Source organism: Ovis aries, chromosome 1 (genome assembly GCF_016772045.2).
Source record: "Ovis aries strain OAR_USU_Benz2616 breed Rambouillet chromosome 1, ARS-UI_Ramb_v3.0, whole genome shotgun sequence".
Classification (NCBI taxonomy): domain Eukaryota; kingdom Metazoa; phylum Chordata; class Mammalia; order Artiodactyla; family Bovidae; genus Ovis; species Ovis aries.
Window position 1 is genome coordinate 77,169,687 of NC_056054.1, and position 18,721 is coordinate 77,188,407.

General features: G+C 39.3%; 1 protein-coding gene across 5 annotated transcripts in view; it reads right to left on the minus strand.

The window, feature by feature from the left end:
- FRRS1 (ferric chelate reductase 1) overlaps positions 1–9,578 on the minus strand; it is a 53,295-nt gene extending 43,717 nt beyond the window's left edge. For 2 of the 5 annotated variants that reach the window (XM_004002224.4, XM_060412063.1), the window contains exon 1: positions 9,547–9,578. The gene's annotated coding sequence lies outside the window, so the exon portion shown is untranslated. Of the gene's footprint in view, positions 1–6,017; positions 6,082–8,707 lie in introns of those variants that run through there. The other 3 variants (XM_060412079.1, XM_060412081.1, XM_060412077.1) reach the window with 3 other exon arrangements.
- Between the last annotated feature and the right edge of the window lie 9,143 nt (positions 9,579–18,721).

Below are 18,721 nucleotides of genomic sequence, written 5' to 3' on the forward strand. Positions count from 1 at the left end.
TTTTCCAATTAATGATTTAAGGAACAACTTTTAAAAATAATGTTAATTCATTAACCAATCTATGCTAACAAGACTGCACAGTTATGAAAAAGAATAAAGAGTTATACGTGGAAACATTTAAGCTAAAACTGTGGAAGGTGGATAATATTACAAGACCACCCTTCAAGCACTGGAAAAACTCCCACCAATTTTGTATGATTCTTACAGGTTTTTAATATTCCCATTCTACCATAAGTATGATATAGAGAACAAAAGAAAAGATACCAGAGCTTGGATCTTGTCATCCCAAGATGACAGACCTCTTCGTTTAAAAGGTTAAAAGAGAGATTATCCTGATTCTCTAACTGAAAAATTACCAAACCTGATGAGATTTATACAGTTTTCTTTCTTGCCCGGAAGACAGGTACTTAGTAAAAAGGTATAATGACTGCCTTTACATGCTCTGGGCTTCTCAGTTGGCTCAGCAGTAAAGAATCTGTTTAGTGTGCAGGAAACCTGGGTTTGATCCCTGGGGTGGGAAGATCCCCTGGAGAAGGGACTGGCTACCCACTCTAGCATCTCTGCCTGAAGAATTCCATGAACAAAGGAGCCCAGCAGGCTACAGTTCATGGGACTTCAAAGAGTTGGACATGACTGAGCAACTAACACTTACCACACTCTACGTACATCTCACATGAAAATAAACTTTATTATTTAAATACTAAGCTCTTGTACCTGGATGAATATGTAATTATTATTATTGTGACTGTGAACTACAGAGATTAATCAAGACAACATATTTATTACAACAAAGTAAAATTCAGATAAAATGAGAAGAATTCATTTGAAAATACATGTAAAAAAAAGTATTATGTGTTAATTAAGGATACTTTTAAATAAAGCAGTCATTAAACATCTTTTAATTGTGTTACTCCAAGAACATGTGAGAAAAAAGAAATAGGGAGGAAAGCACGTCTTTGAAAACCATGTGAGATGAGTAAGCTAGCAAATAACTAATCAAGCCTAGTTATATTTCATTAAAGCTCTAGCTTTTATTACCAGTCACTTATTTTCAATGAAAGCATCAAAGGAGTTCAAAAGTTAACACAGACACAAAAAACTGTGGGAAGTCGCCAGTAACACCTACTCCACATCAAACAGGAAATGAGTGCAGGCACTGAGAGTCTTAATTAAAGCCTAGATATGAAGTAAAAAGGTTTTCTCAATTATGAAAAGTCACAAAAAAGTAAAAACTTAACCAGAAGAGTTTACTATAAAAAATATAAAAATCTGGGGAAAGATATTTTTTGCCATATCTTGTGGGTATTTTTAATTTTTTTACCACACCCAAAGTTAAGAAATATCTTTATGACCTTACAAACATTTCAAGAGCCATCATTTACTTTACCACACATGATAAACTCATATATTTTCTATTCCTTCCTTTTTTTTATCCTGTTACATCCTTCTTGCTGTTGTTCTTGTTTAGTCACTAAGTCATGTCCAACTCTTTTGCAACCCCATGGACTATAGCCCTCCGTGCTCCTCTGCCCATGAGATTTCCCAGGCAAGAATACTGGAGTGGATTGCCATTTCTTTCTCCAGAGGATCTTCCTGACCCAGGGACTGAATCCACATCTCCTCATTGGCAGGCACGTTCTTTACCACTGAGCCACCAGGGAAGCCCTGGTTACATCCAACTGAATTGTTATTTCATAATCTACCAATGACTCTAACCTGCAATTTGAAAACATTATTTCCCAGCACATATAGGCCAGACCATTAAAGTTCAGTCTTGAAAGTTCTAATTTAGGAGGAGCAGGGATTTCAGTTTAAAAAAAAAAAAAAAAAAAAAGGAGAGTTCTCAGAACTATAGAAGAGACAAAGAAGCCAAGCCACAAGGAGGATTTTGGAGATAGAGATGGACTTATCCAATGGAAAAAAAGTCTGATTCTGTATTATATCATTTGTAAACCTGAACAAAAACTATAAATATGGCTAATAAATTAGCTTTCCTTAGATATCTGAGAACTGTTCCAAAGAGATGAAGGGAGAGATCAGTATTACATGATTTTTAGAGAGGAGGGTATGTACGATCAAGTACACATCTTGATAAAATTTACTGTTTTTCTCAAGGAGGAGATATCTTAGTGAATGGTTTCAGTGCTCCTCTAAGTATGGGAAAATGCAAGAAACTGGGTTCGTAAAATTCTCCCCTAAAAACGTCTGTCTGCAGGCCTGTCATGCCAGTTTTGCCAGAGCACAGAGTGCCTCGTGCTGATCTTCACTGTGAACTTCTTTCAGGGTATACCATAGGTCAGCGACTGAAGCAGCTGATGACTTGATTCTGAGGTTGGGCAACATTCTTTACAATCCCTTCCATTTCTGTCTTAACTGCAACCAAGGTTTAGTAAGCATTTTGTGACAAATTTGCCCCCCAGTAGTAGGAAGGCTCATTCCCAGATCAGCAAAGATTTCACTGATAGACTCTCAATGTGCTATTACTGAACTAAGCCCAGTTAACAGCAGCCAAAAGTCTCCAGATCACCTGTCTTACAAGTCCAAGAAATGGTTCCTTTCCGTTGCTTCTTCCCACTACTAGAGTTATAATCGTTGAGCTTATAGTACTACATACTTGGTCAATCATTTCAGGTTTCCTAATCATCACTGAATTTACCTGAGGTCAGTGACACATTTGGTAGTGCAAAAAACAATAATCGTGTAAAATAGGCAGAATACAAATAATATAGCTAGTAACATTAAGAAGGACATCAGTAAGTATTTAAGCCAAAGACTTTCATCGGGTGCAACCCAGTATTTCCCCAGGTCATCTGACCAATTTGTTTTATACCAATTGCTATCTTTAGGAGAAATAATATACTGGCTTCATATGCAAAAGTGAAAGTGTTAGTCACTCAGTTGCGTCTTTGCAACCCCATGGACCATAGCCCACCAGGCTCCTCTGTCCATGGAATTCTCCAGGCAAGAATACTGGCGTGGGTAGCCATTCCCTTCTCCAGGGGATCTTCCCAACCCAGGGGTCAAACCTGGGTCTCCTTCCTTGCAGGTGAATTCTTCACCATCTGAGTTCACTAAAGATGTCTGCATGTACAAGGTAATCAACCTTGGGTAATCAACTCCTGACTGGACTGAGAAAGGAATGTTATCTTTAAAAGAGTAGCATGACTGGTGCCAGAAGAAAAATCGATCTTTATGTTGAGGAGGTATTGGTCTGGTTACCCCATAATACAAACGCACAGTGCACACTAGAGGCGAGATAGGTGGCCAAAAGGGGCAGAGAAAAAGTTTATGTTTAAATGTTCCTTGTCTGGCAACTCACTCCAGTATTCTTGCCTGGAGAATTCCATGGACAGAGGAGCCTGGCAGGCTACTGTCCATAGGGTCACAAAGAGTTAGACATGACTGAGTGACTAACATTTTCACTTTCAATTGTCTGGCATAAAATATGAATATTTATTTCATCATAACCATAATATAAAAACATTGCAATCCCTAAAGCACTTGAATGCTTCTTTCAGAATTTCCATCAAGCACATTCCATACTGTTTAAAATTAATAACTACTTTTTATTCAAAATTGCTTTTATTGTACTAATTAAAATTACAATGGCATCATTTTCTTTTACTTTGTCATAAGTATAAAATTTTTCATTTTGCTTATAAGTTAAACATGCTTTTGTTTATGTTTTGGCCTAGAAACAGAACCACCGTTTTTTAATAATGCTTCCATTAAAAAATGAAATTGAAATTCCAAAGTGAATGATAAATTAATTTGGGGGCACAATACCCTGGTGGCTCAGATGGTTAAGCATCTGTCTACAATGTGGGAGACCCAGGTTCGATCCCTGGGTCAGGAAGATCCCCTGGAGAAGGAAATGGCAATCCACTCCAGTACTATTGCCTGGAAAATCCCATGGACAGAGGAGCCTGGTAGGCTACAGCCCATGGGGTCGCAAAGAGTCAGACACGACTGAGCGACTTTACCTTACCTTTACCTGTAATTTCAGGATTTCATCTAGGAGCTAGGGCAAAACTGTTAAGTCTATGACCAAAAGCTAGAGGGACTGGGGTTAAAGAACCCATAGGTGTTCACCTTACAGTGGCAGAGCTAGGCATGAAGAGTTTAAGAAAGGTAGGTAGAACCAGAGAAGGATAAGGAGACTGACAAAATCAGATAAGACTAAGCACAAGAGATACACAGAAAGCAATGAAATTTTGATAGCAATAAGAAAGGAAAGGATTAGTTTTACTATAGAGGGGGGAAGAAAGGGGACATAGTATGAAAAAGAAGAAAAAGAAGCATACATTTGGTGATAAACCAGTAGAGACTACATCTAACATAATCCTTACAACAAGCATCATTTTAGAGATGCAGAAACTGAGACCAGGAAATGTACACAAAATCCTGTACACTTTTAGGATTAGAACTCAAATCTAACTCCAATATTTGCATTCTCTTCACTTCAAAACTTTGCTCCCTCCTTGGAGAGAGAGGATATGGAAGGTGCAGTGAGAATCCAAATTTCACAACAAACAATGTGAGTGGGGGCATATTATGACAAATGAGAAATCGAAATTAGCCTACTTTATTCAGAATGTTGGGTCTACTATATGAGTCTGAGAAGCAATGTAGAGATTTCTTTCATAAAACGGAAGCCCTGAAACAATGGATATAAAAACAACTAGTTTAATGCTTAAAAACACCATCAATAAATGGTAATTGCCATCATTTATTATCACTAGCCACTTTCCATATCACCATTATGTGCTAAGTTCTTCTGATGAACACCATTGTGGTTAAACAATTGAGATTTCCATGTGTTTCTTTCATCTGTATTTAATTTGTTCAATCCTTTTGAAATATTTCAGAAAATGTGTTCCCCTTCTTGCCAGTAATTTAACTTCACCTTCATAGAAAGCTTCCATATCAAGAGTTAAACTGACTTTGATAGCTGAATCTCAAATTTTAGAGAAACTGAAAACCAGGTCAAGTATTTCCACTTCCCCAGATAAAAATGTTTCAGACTCCATTTTCACAGCAGGAAGTACAGAGAAAAATGATTTTTTAAAATTAACAATTGGAGTCATGACATTTTTGGTAAAGGTTCTAAAAAACAAAGAGCATTTTTAAAAATGGCACATTGACAGTCAATTTGAGATCTGTCAGGTGTGATAACCTAAAATGGTTGAAAAGAATTTAGAGTTTAAGTAAAAGAAAGGTAAAGGGAAACCATTGAAGAAAAAGAACCTGAAGCTCTCCAATCTAATTCTGATTCCCCTAATCACAGCATCATCAAAAAGCTTTTCTCTTACATGAAGATGTCATTGTCACTGGACGCACAGTGTGTGATTGCTCAGTCGTGTCCAACTCTTTGCAACCCCATGGACTGTAGCCCACCAGGCTCCTCTGTCCCTAGGATTTTTCAGGGAAAAATACTGGAGTGGGTTGCCATTTCCTTCTCCAGGGGATCTTCCTGACCCAGGGGTTGAACCCACATCCGGATCCTTTACCCCTAAGCCACTTGGGAAGATATCCATCCCCAAGACTTTTTCCCTTGACCCCTGCATTTCTCTACAGACTATCCCTTCCATAGCCTCAGTTATCACCCCTGAATAATATTTCCCACATCTTTCAATTGCCCCCATCCCACATCTCCATAATGCTTCGACTCAGATTTCCAAGTATCTATAGATTTCTGTCTGGATGACAATAAGCTCATTTTTTTCTGAAATAAAATTCATTATTTTTTCCTCCAAACTAGCTCTTGTATCTGACTTTCCTATTTTGATGGTGACCTATCAACATTTCTAGTCAACAGATTTGAAACCCCAAATTCTCAAGATTTGACTCCAAACACTCTTTGGGACCCCAATTTCCAAACAAGCTCAGCAGATTCCACCTCTACTCTTCCACTCGCCTACTTATCCCTTCAGCTTCTCTCTTCTGCCTTTCATTTGATTATATCTGTCTGCTGCTTTCCATTCCAACAAGACCTTCAAGCATAAAGCTTTCATTACCTGTCACCCAAATTAGTGAAATCCTTTCCATTGCCTCCTCGTTTTTGCATCTCCATTCTAATCTGTCCTACAAAACACCACAAGATCATTTCCCTAAGGCACAGTTCTCATTACATCACTCCTCTTTCCAAAAACCTTCTACAGCTTCTCAGGACTTATTCAATTAAGGACAAAAGCATCATGCATTTAATGTGTGTTCAATCCAATTCATGCTCCAGCAACAATGTACCATTTGTACTTGTTTCTAGAACAAGTACTTCACTTTTTTTTCTACGCATGTTCTATCTTCCAACTGGGACCTCCATTATGCTACACATCAAATTCCTACCCATGTAAAGACAGAAATATGTTCAATGGAAAAAAAATAGATACAAAAATATCTGAACATTGTTTTTTAAAAAAGAGGTAAGTTGCCTATCATTTCATGTAAAATGCAAAAGACTGGTAATATCCAATATAAGCAAGGATGTGGAGAAGTGCCCTTATACAGTGAAGAGTGTAAATCACTGCAATATTTTTGGAGGAAATGTAACAATCTCCTACTGAACTAAAATATGTTTAACCTTTGACTGAGGAATTTCACGGGAATTTATCCTACAAAAAAAAAAAAAACCCACACAACAAACAACACAGAAAATATAGTTGACATTTTTTCTAAAACTTTGTATGGAGTATATTTTATATAAATTCGAATTATTCTGTTGTATGGGGGCAGGAGGAGAAGGGGACGACAGAAGTTGAGATGGCTGGATGGCATCACTGACTTGATGGACGTGAGTCTGAGTGAACTCCGGGAGTTGGTGATGGACAGGGAGGCCTGGCGTGCTGCGATTCATGGGGTCGCAAAGAGTCGGACACGACTGAGCGACTGAACTGATACCTGAAACTAATATAATATTGTGGGCCAATTATACTTCAATTTTTAAAAAATAAAAAGAAAAGTCCACACAGTTATGCAAGGATTATTTGTAATAACAAAAATTTAAGACAGTCTAGGTGTTTACAAAAATATTCTATGCCTTGCATGCTCACGCTCGGTCTCTCAGTCACGTCCAGCTATCTGCCACCCCATGGACTGTGGCCCATCCTCTGTCTACAGGATTTCCCAGGCAAGAATACTAGAGTGGGTTGCCATTTCCCTCTCCAGGGAATCTTCCCAACCCAGGGACTGAAACTGTGTCTTCTGTGTCTCCTGCACTGGCAGGTGAATTCTTTACCACTGAGTCACCTGGGATGCCCCTTATGCTATGCTATCCCCAAATTCGAAAATAATGCGTACCCACCATTATGTATAAGTTAAGTACTCAACAAGGATATCTATATAGCATAGAGAACTATACTCAGTATTTTGTAATAACCTATAAGGGAAAAGAATAGATACATATAAACATATATGTGTGTATAAATATACCTGAAACACTTTCCTGTACACTTAAACTAACACATCATTTTAAACCAACTGTACTTTAATAAAATATAAAATAAAATATTGTGTATCCATTTAAAAGAATGAAATAGAGTAAATAATGACAGGAATAACAGCTAATAATTACTGACTGCTTTCTAGGAGGTAGGAATTCTTTTAAATGCTTTGCAAATATAAACTCTTTTCACAAAATCCTAAGACATGAATCTACACGCACTTAGGTGGAAACATGCTCACGCCATAGTGATGAATGAAAACAACATACTACAAAAGGATACTTAAGTTACGTACAAAAGAAAAGAGAAAACATCATCCTTTAACCATTCTCAATAGCGGTTACCCCCAGAAGACTATAAGAAACATTAAATAAACTGTAAGATGTTTAGAATTTTTTTTTCGATTTTCAAATATTCTATATTACTTTTACTGTTTTTTGTTTGTTTTGTTTTCATAAAACCTCCATGCCTCTTTCAAGGTCTATTTAAAATGCTATTAATCACTCTGTCCTATGAGACAGTGTGTAGTAAGGACTCTGAAATTGCATAGACCTAGGTTTGAATCCGGAGAAGGCAATGGTAACCCACTCCAGTACTCTTGCCTGGAAAATCCCATGGATGGAGGAGCCTGGTAGGCTGCAGTCCATGGGGTCACGAAGTCAGGCACGACTGAACGACTTTGATTTCACTTTTCACTTTCCTGCATTGGAGAAGGAAATGGCAACCCACTCCAGTGTTCTTGCCTGGAGAATCCCAGGGATGGGGGAGCCTGGTGGGCTGCTGTCTCTGGGGTCGCACAGAGTCAGACACGACTGAAGGAACTTAGCAGCAGCAGGTTTGAATCCAGCAGGCACCACCTTAGTGACTGACCTTGGGCAAATTATTTAACCTCACTGGGCAAAATTTCTTATTTTGTTACACTATGATACCAATATCATGAGCCTTGGTGAAGATTAAATAAAATAACCTCTGTGAAGCATTTAGCACAGTGTCTACCACAAACCAGATCTTCCATAAAATCCTTTCCTCCTTGGAATATTGCCTAATTCCACCCTTTAATAACTTGTCTCCTCTGGGAGGCTCCATAAGCTGTAGTTTTTTGCTAATAAAAAATGTTAATGCATTTTTCTGCCACAGCTGATTGACTTGTCTTAAGGAAGCAAAGGCATCCTACTCCTTGATTTCCTTTCACAATGACTAAGCAGACAACCTTGAAAATAGCACTCAACGCAATGCAACAATGTGATTTCCAGAGAATCTGACATTACCTACGTGGACAGGTGTGAAACAGAAGGCACGTTCAGCAAAAAGAATCAATATATTGGCTTATTAAAAGACTTAGTAGAACTCTTCCCCTTAATTTAAAAAAAAAAAAAAAAAAGTCCTTCAAAAAGTCAAGCTCATTGTTTTCAGTAAATCAATAGACCAAGTTTTAGCCTCCCACCTCTGCACTATCCAAGTAAACATTCAAAGCTTTTTTCCACCTTTTCTCTAATTCAGAGACAGAAGAAAATATCTGAACTAAATATTTAGCTTTATAAAGAATTATTTCTGATAATACACTTACAAACTGAAAACTCCCCCCTTTACCCCTAGGACAGAACGACAAGATATTAAAAAAAAAAAAAAAAATTAAAGGCAGAGGTAACACCTAGTCACCCCAGAGCCTCTCTGAAATTCTAAAGGTACACCAGAACTGGGGGTGGGGGAGCTAAGATTGCTAAATTAAAAGACACTTTAAAAATCAAATAAAGGATGCCATTAGGTTAAGTAAAAAGGGAGTTTCCATTGCTAAAAATTAAGGGCAAAACACTGATGCATGAATAAAGTCAGTGCTTTTCATGATCCCAAACATGTCTCATGGGATTAAAGCTCTGTAGTCAAAGTCATGGGACATATTATTAACCTAACTCGCTAGTGAACACTCATTAGCTCAACACAAGCTCACAAGCTCCAGAACACAGTTCGTTAATAAGACATCCATCCTGCGTCTCCGACACCCCGGGTCAGCACAAGCGACTGCTCTCTCAGTACAGTCACTGAGCTGGCACTAATTCTTAAGCGCCTCGCAAAAAGCTCTGGCAGAAAGAAAACAGGAGACACTTACCTTGAGAAGCAAAGGCAGCCTATCCAACTTCCGGTTTTGTTAACAACTCGTATCTCTTTCTCAGCAGCTGGGTGGAGCCAGCTTACCCATAAGAAGAGAGTTTCCCAAACTAAGCAGCAAAACAGGATTTGCAAGCCCGGCACTAGTCTCAGGACTCTGTTTCTGAGAATTAACCCTTCTGTTCTACGCAAAGAAACAATTTTATCATTACCAACTAATCACTGTTTCGCCGAGAAAATTAAATTTTTGTCTTTAACTATAAAACCATTTGAAATACAACCTGCTCTGTATAATGCTAAGTAAAGACAGAGAACCTGTTTGTGCTTAGGTAAGGGTTGCCACCTTTAGCAAAATAAAGCTTAGGATGTTAAATTCAAATTTCAGATAAACAACCAATCATTCATTAATATAAGCATTATCCTATGCAATATTGATGACACACTTATATTAAAAAATCATTCATTGTTTCCCTAAAATTCAAATTTACCTTCTATTTTATCTGACAGGGCTTCCCTAATTGCTCAGTTGGTAAAGAATCCGCCTGCAATGCAGGAGACTCCGGTTTGATTCTTGGGTTAGGAAGATCCGCTGGTGAAGGGATAGGCTACCCACCCCAGTATTCTTGGGCTTCCCTTGTGGCTCAGCTGGTGAAGAATCTGCCTGCACAATGCAGGAGACCTGGGTTCCATCCCTGAGCTGGGAAGATCACCCAACCATCCCTGGTTGGGAAGATCGCCTGGAGAAGGCCACTATGCTAGCTTGGAGAATTCCATGGACTGTATAGTCCATGGGGTCACAAATGGTCGGACATGACTGAGCGACTTTCACTTAGCTTAGCTTAGTTTAGCTTAGTTTATCTGGCAACCTTATCTAGGGAATAACAAAAATTAGCAGACTATTCCAATTAACTACAAAAGGTGTAATAGAATCAGACTGCATTAAAAATAAAACCTTTGAAGGTGCAAGTGACGTAATGCAAAAGAATTCGTTTATGACGCAAATTTTACTTTGGGGCTTCCCGTGAGGCTCAGTGATAAAGAATCTACCTGTCAATGCATGAGACTTAACAGTCATAGGTTGGATCCCTGGGTGGCGGGGGAAGATCGCCTGGAGGTGGGAATGACAACCTACTCCTGTATTCTTGCCAGGATAATCCCATGGACAGAGTTGCCTAGTGGGCTACAGTCCATGGGGTCACAAAAAATTGGACAGACTCAGGCTGAGTATGCACATCTTGGAATTTAGGAGTTTTGTTTGTTTTTGTTTGTTTTTGTTTCTTTTTAAAGTCTTTAAGCTTTGTTTTGCAAAGATTTTTTTGTCCAAAAAAAAATATATATATATATCGGGGCTAGGAAAAGACAGTAGTAAATACCTCAGACCATGACTAGTATGTGCAGACTGAAAAACAGACTGTCACACATGCCTTGACTTGTGATCACTAGTTGGCAATCACATTAGTAAATTTTCTAAAACTATTTCAAAAAAGGAAAAGAGTAGGGGAAGAACACCATCACTTTAATCTTTACAAACTTGCCACAAATTAACAAAAGCCCCCTCTACAGGATTTTAGAGAGAAGCTTTAAATAAAGAAGACTCTGATTTTCTATCCTAAAGCTGCTTGGAATGTGAATGAACTTAAACTGAGTCAGTTGAACTTCAGTCCTTCCATATTAAGGGTCAAGTGGTGACATAACTTTCTCTAGTTATAATTAGACTCTTTCCAGGAATAGTCTCCAGTGAACACTTTACATGCCAAAAGCATGACAAAAAGTCTATAAAACAAATAATTCTTAGAATATGCTATCAATCTTTCATCCTAAAGCACTCTTAGAAAGCAGTATGGTATGGCAGAAAAAAACTGAATGGAGAGGTTTAGCACTATCTAAAAGGCAATGGCACCCCACTCCAGTACTATTGCCTGGAAAATCCCATGGGCGGAGGAGGCTGGTAGGCTGCAGTGCATGGGGTCGCAAAGAGTCGGACACGACTGAGTGACTTCACTTTCACTTTTCACTTTCATACATTGGAGAAGGAGATGGCAACCCACTCCAGTGTTCTTGCCTGGAGAATCCCAGGGACGGGGAGCCTGATGGGCTACCATCTATGGGGTCGCACAGAGTTGGACACGACTAAAGCGACTTAGCAATAGCAATAGCAAAAAAAAAAAAAACACCCTTTCCAGGCTTATCATTTCCCTTAAAGTCCCCAGTCCTAATTCCCCTTTTCATTCCCTCCCAGAACTCACCTCTTCAGCTACTTGTCAGCTGCCAGAAAAGAAACGCTATTTATTAAAGTCTTCAATGGACATTGGACTCTGAGAAGTAGATACCAGCCCATTGGATCCCACTCTCAGGTCTCTAAATTAGCAGTTCTCAAATTTTTGGATTTCGGGACCCCTTTGCAACTCCTAAAAATCATTACAGCCCCTAAGAGATGTGTGGTTATGGGGGTGATATCTGTCAATATCTATTGTATTAAAAAAATTTTAATGAGATATATTTAAATACTTATTCACAAATTCCACATATTTCAGTTCAATTCAGTTCAGTCGCTCAGTCGTGTCCGACTCTTTGCAACCCCATGAATCGCAGCACGCCAGGCCTCCCTGTCCATCACCAACTCCTGGAGTTCACTCAGACTCACGTCCATCGAGTCAGTGATGCCATCCAGCCATCTCATCCTCTGTCGTCCCCTACTCCTCCTGCCCTCAGTCCCTCCCAGTATCAAAGTCTTTTCCAATGAGTCAACTCTTCGCATGAGGTGGCCAAAGTACTGGAGTTTCAGCTTTAGCATCATTCCTTCCAAAGAAATCCCAGGGTTGATCTCCTTCAGAATGGACAGGTTGGATCTCCTTGCAGTCCAAGGGACTCTCAAGCGTCTTCTCCAACACCACACTTCAAAAGCATCAATTCTTCGGCGCTCAGCCTTCTTCACAGTCCAACTCTCACATCCATACATGACCACAGGAAAAACCATAGCCTTGACTAGACGGACCTTTGTTGGCAAAGTAATGTCTCTACTTTTGAATATGCTATCTAGGTTGGTCATAACTTTTCTTCCAAGGAGAAAGCGTCTTTTAATTTCATGGCTGCAGTCACCATCGGCAGTGATTTTGGAGTCAAGAAAAATAAAGTCTGACACTGTTTCCACTGTTTCCCCATCTATTTCCCTTATTTTATTTATGGACAAATGACAATAATGAACTCATCACATGCAATTTCTGTTACTCTTAATAGTTTTTTCCTCTTGCTGTTATAAGTGTTTTTCAAATATAAGAATTCAGTGAGAAGAGTAGTATTGTTTAAATTTTTACAAATTTCTTCTGTGCCTGGGTTAATAAAAGACAGCCGGATTCTCATACCTGCTTCTCCATTCAGTCAGTTGCAACCCAATACAACACATCGTGCAGTCACTGGAAAAATCCACTGCATACTCATATGAGAATGAGAATGAATAAGGCAAGTAAAGTGTAGCATAAACAATAATAACCACCTATTAGGCTTCCATATTTAACAAGCACATGAATTATATCTAAGTCTCACAAGGACTTTAGGTAAAAGGCATTTGTCATGGACATACTGCAGCTGAGAAGGCTAAGGCTGTGCCTGGCTAAGTAAATAACCCAAAGTCAGGCAGAAAAAAGTGGCTGATAGGGATCTAAACCAGAGCTACTGACTCTCCATATACTGAGTCCCACTGCCAAGTATGAATGAGGGTGGATGGGCCAAACGTATAAATCTTCCTATTGCAGTCACCATGTCATTAAAAATCACATTCAGTTAAAACATCTCCAATTGATTAGACCCTGCCTCAATTCCATAAAGGGTTTCCCTGACAGCTCAGTTGGTAAAGAATCTGCCTGCAATGCAGGAGACCTGGGTTCGATCCCTGGGTTGGGAAGATCCCCTGGAGAAGGGAAAGGCTACCCACTCTAGTATTCTGGCCTGGAGAATTCCATGGACTGTACAACTCCATAAAACCAAATCCACTCTCTAAAATGAACTTATTTTCACTCAGTCTTTAATTATATCTCATTAAATTTCATCCAAACTCATCCCCTCTTCTCTATCTCCAGTGCCTTCACTCTGGCTTGCATCCTCATTACTTCTCAGCAGGACTATGGCCATTATCTACTAAGCACCTCTCGTTTCTCTTTAACTTAATAAGCCATCCCATGTGCTCTCATATTAATCTTCCTAAAGTACAACTCATACCATGTAATTCTCAAAAATCCTTCACTTACTGCTTACTACTGAATGAATGAATGTCCATATTCCATAGACTGATGGTCAAATGAAATATCTGTAAATCACAGTGCCTGCCATAAAAGTATTTGTAAATGAAACATCCCATCTTCCCATGCCTCACAATAAGAAATTGTTTCAAAATTACCTATAAACTTCTGACCAAGCTCTGTTCATTAAATCCACATTTTACATGTTCTCTGACAACACAAAGCCATTCTCAGTATTAGATTAGCAGTAGCAATATTCTTCTTCATGCTTTTCTTCCCACCAGTTCCAGGTCACTTCACAGTATGCTCCTCTAAACACAGCCTACTCCTTAAATTACTCAACGTAATGTGACTTCTCCATGATGAATGATCCTGAACAATATCTGCCACCTCACCCAACCCCTGGCTAGAATTATCTGTGTCTTCAAAAGGTAACTAACATTGTTACTGAGATCCAGTCTTGACTTATTTAGGTAAAATTAATCTCTTGAAAAAAATCTTTATTTTCACCATAATTTCTTTTCACTATTAAAAAAAACCTTGGAGATGATTGAAGTCAAAAAAGTCTACTCCAATGTAAATACATAGAGGATAACTCTTTGTGGCATAGGATGTTACATTCTGATAATAATTCTTTTCCAGTGAGATATTTCCCTGTTGTGCCACACTGTCCTGCTCTTTGTAGAAAGTCTAAGTCTTCCATTACTCCAGCTATTAATATAGAAGTGCTGTTCTACCTATTACTAATGATAATCCAAAAAATGCCACTGCACATTTCCAAAGTTACAGCAGGAAGCAGATATAAGGTATGACAGTGGCTCCACTGTGTAAGGCTGTGATTAGATGAGTCACTCCTGATCCCAGTGGAATGAAGAATTTTGCGTTTGAAGAAAATAAATGCCAACAGGGGAAAGACTCAGAGTATTATCCAATTTTAATAATAGTTCTGCTTCTTCGGGCTTCCCGGGTGGCACTAGTGGTAAGAACCTGCCTGCCAATGCAGGAGACATAAGAGCTGCAGGTGTGAACCCTGGGTCAGGAAGATCCCCTGGAGGAGGGCATGGCAACTCACTCCAGCATTCTTGCCTGGAGAATCCCTTGGACAGAGGGACCTGGTGAGCTACAGTCCATAATATAACAAAGAACTGGACATGACTGAAGAGACTTAGCACGCATGCATGCACTACTTCTTCAGGCTGACTGGTAAACTAGAGAAGCTGAAAAGGCAAAGGAGTGTGGTGAAAAGAGCAGTAGATCATTTTAGACAAATAGAGGATAAGTGTATCCTCTCTGCTCTTGTTACCTCAAAAGTAAAAGTGAGGGGTTACAACCAGAATCATATATTCTCTAAGGTCTCGTGTCAGATTCTGAATGCAGTTTCTGGTGGCCAAGAAGAGGCATATAATGGACCAGAAAAATATTAGATTTTTAGGTGGTCAGTTAAAAAAAAATTATCACAATCATCCAACAAATATTTTGTCAAGTAACCTACTGTATCACAAAGATTGTACTAGGCACTAACCTATATTTGTACAAAGAGGTTCTGAATCTATTGCAATATATTGTGTCTTCCTAGATGGGTGAGAAAGAAAGAAGGAAGGAAGGAAAGAGGGAGGGAGAGGGAGAGAAAGCAAATAAGGAAAGGGCACAATTACCTGGTAAACTCATGTGCCTGTAGACATGCATTCTTGCAGTTTTCCAGACATCTGAGTATGTTCTTTGTCCCATAAGACTCTTGAGAGTCCCTTGGACTGCAAGGAGATACAACCAATCCATTCTGAAGGAGATCAGCCCTGAGATTTCTTTGGAAGGAATGATGCTAAAGCTGAAACTCCAGTACTTTGGCCACCTCACGCGAAGAATTGACTCATTGGGAAAGACTCTGATGCTGGGAGGGATTGGGGGCAGAAGGAGAAGGGGACGACAGAGGACGAGATGGTTGGATGGCATCACCGACTTGATGGACATGAGTTTGAGTGAACTCTGGGAGTTGGTGATGGACAGGGAGGCCTGGTGTGCTGCAGTTCATGGGTCTCAAAGAGTCGGACATGACTGAGCTACTGAACTGAACAACATATGTTTTATGAAGATAAATTTGGTTCAGGCTTCCATAAACACCTCCACTCTTAGATTTTCAACTTTCCTTGATGTTAATAAACACCCAAAATATAATATAGCCCTCATCTTTTTTATAATAATCAATTCCAGTCTTGTTTTCTTGATTTCAAGCTAATTGAGCATTTCTCCATTCAAAAACTGAACTCACTCTATTTTTCTCCTAGTCAGCTGAATAATAGTCTTCAAAAAGTTATCTACATGCAAATCTCCAGAACATATGAAGGTTACAAGGCCAAAAAAAGTGCAGGAGGTGGGAGTGTTGCCGATGTCACTGAGTTGTTATCTTGGATTATCCAGGTGTGCCCTCACTGCAATCACAAATGTCCCGGAAAGAGAGGGAAGAGAGTGCACACAGAAGAAGAGAAGGCAGCGTGACCCTGGAAGTAAACGCTGAAGAATGAGAGCGGCCTCACAGAAACTGGAGAAACAGGAACAGATTTTCCCCTAGAGCCTGTGGAGGGTGTGTGGTTCGCCAACCTCCTGACTTTGGCCTGCTTATACTGATTTTGGGCTTTTGGTCTCCAGAACCATGAGAGAATAAATTTCTGTTGTTTTAGCTACCAGGTTTATTGTAATTTGTGTTGAATAAATATTGAGGTTGCAAAGAACAAAGAGTTTTATTGGGGGTCTCATGAATTGCAATTTGGGAGACACGGATTGGGAGAAAACCAAAAGAGTGTTCTGGAGAAGAGAAAGAGTCAGGGACCCACAAAGACAAAAGCCACATGGCCTGCCAAAGAACCATGACTGCCCCTGACGCAAGGTAGGAAACATCTGTCCTCAAGAATCGCAAGCTGTTCTAGGGCAAGGGCCCAGCAGGCAGATAGGCTGCCAAGAGTCCTCTAGAGCAACAGTCCAACAAGGATGCTGAGTAGGACAAGAATCAAAAGGCCAGATTTCATCCAGGCCAAGACGCACACAATTCATACCTCCACAGTGGCCTCCTGGTCCATGATAGAGAGTTTTCTTAGCAAAACCAACTCCATTCTTTAATTTTCCTCTCACATCTGTTGCAGTAGCCACAGGAAACTTGATCAATTTCTCTTTCCAATTTCTTCTTTGTTTTTTCAGTTAGTGGTACCTATTGTCCTCACCACACAAGCTAAACCTGGAGATGACTTTCAACTTTTTGTCTTTTTCATATTTTATAGCTCAGAATTTTTCATCTCAGAGCCACAACCAAATTGTTAGTGGATTATATAATCTTAGTGGTCACAATCAGAAAAAAATGTTAGAGAAATAAAATAGAAAATATCAGAGAAAATACCTTTATATGAAAAGGGTAAGTAATCGCTGTTTCATGAGCTTTTCTGATTATGAGTAGATATGTCTCAATTTGTGAGATAAGATGTATTTCTCACTGTGGGTAACAGCCCCAAATGTTGAAACCAACTGCTTTTCATCTCCCCAAGTCAATTATCAGTTCCTTCTTTCTCAATATTTTTGGGGATGAAAAAACTTTCTTCTGTCCTTCTAAATTCTTCACAATGGTCTAAGAATTAAACTGACATGAGACAGAAAAACAAGAAAAGTTTAATAACGTGTGCCCCTGGGAGAGATGCAGGAAAACTGAGTTACTTGCCAAAGTGACCTAAATCCTCACCTTTAATTCCGTCTTCTGCTAAAGACAAAGGGAGGATGTTGGGAGTAGTAGGTTGGAGACTTTAAAGAGGAGGAAGGTAACTGACATAGAGATAGAAAAGTAAACTTTTGGTAAATAGGCCATGTAGAAGCTATGGGACACAGAGTGGACTTTGACCCCTGGGCCCAGCTGAGTTCCCCCTCAACACCACCCATATCTCTGGCGATAGCTCTATTCTGGGAACAGGCCATTTAAATTATTTAGGCAGCCAACAGGTTGTAGAAGAGAGAGTTCCTGAGTCTTCTCTTACTTAAAAATGATCAGCCTAAATTAATCCTCATGCCAAAGAGGATTTGGGGGTGGCAAATTTTGCACCCCTATAATACTTATATGTAGGCCTTCTTTCCACAGACTTTAGACTATCGAGGGCCAAACGCAAAAACAGAACGTGTAAAAGAAAGTGAATATAATAATAAGAAAAAAAAAAAACACCAAGCAGTCTAAAACTAGTGAATCTGTTTGTCCATTTGTTGCATAAGCTAATTCACTGATAGCTAACCATCAGTGTGCTAGGCTGGACAGTGCACCATTGAACAACTGGAGGGAGTCAACAAAGATAATAATCTCAGTAGGTTATGGATTCTCCAGGAAATTTGATAATCCCTATGGAGCAAACTGCTGCCATGTCCGTCCATTGGTTTCCAGCTCCGATAGGCACATGTGCACCGATACTCCCCTCCAGTCTCTTACTCCCATCATCCAACAAAAGAGCTGACTACTGACCACTGTGATCTGAGTGCTTGGGAGAGTTGCTTGTAACTAAATGCTTCCAGTGGCTTCTCTGGGTCTAAATATTTAACACACTGTTCTCTGCTGCCCCCAGTAGGCCAAGTTTGTTCTTCTGTAGCCTAAAAATGAGATATTTTCTTTTACGATGTTGACAATAAGACTCTAAATTCAGAACACTGAATAAATTCCTAACTTGAATCACTAATAACTTTACTTCTCTGAGAGCAAAGGAAGCAACAACCAGAACTATATCTCTTGAGTCAATTCTGATCAACAGAGAAAAACTGATGAACCCAAGACAGGAAATTTGAGGGGAAGCAGAAGAATTGAAGTGGTAACATCTATTAGGATGGGAAGATTAGTAGGAAAAGGAAAGAGCAGATTTGAAGGGTGGAAAGCAAGAGCTGAGTGATGGATATTTTAAGTTTTAGATGCCATTAAAATAGCCAAGT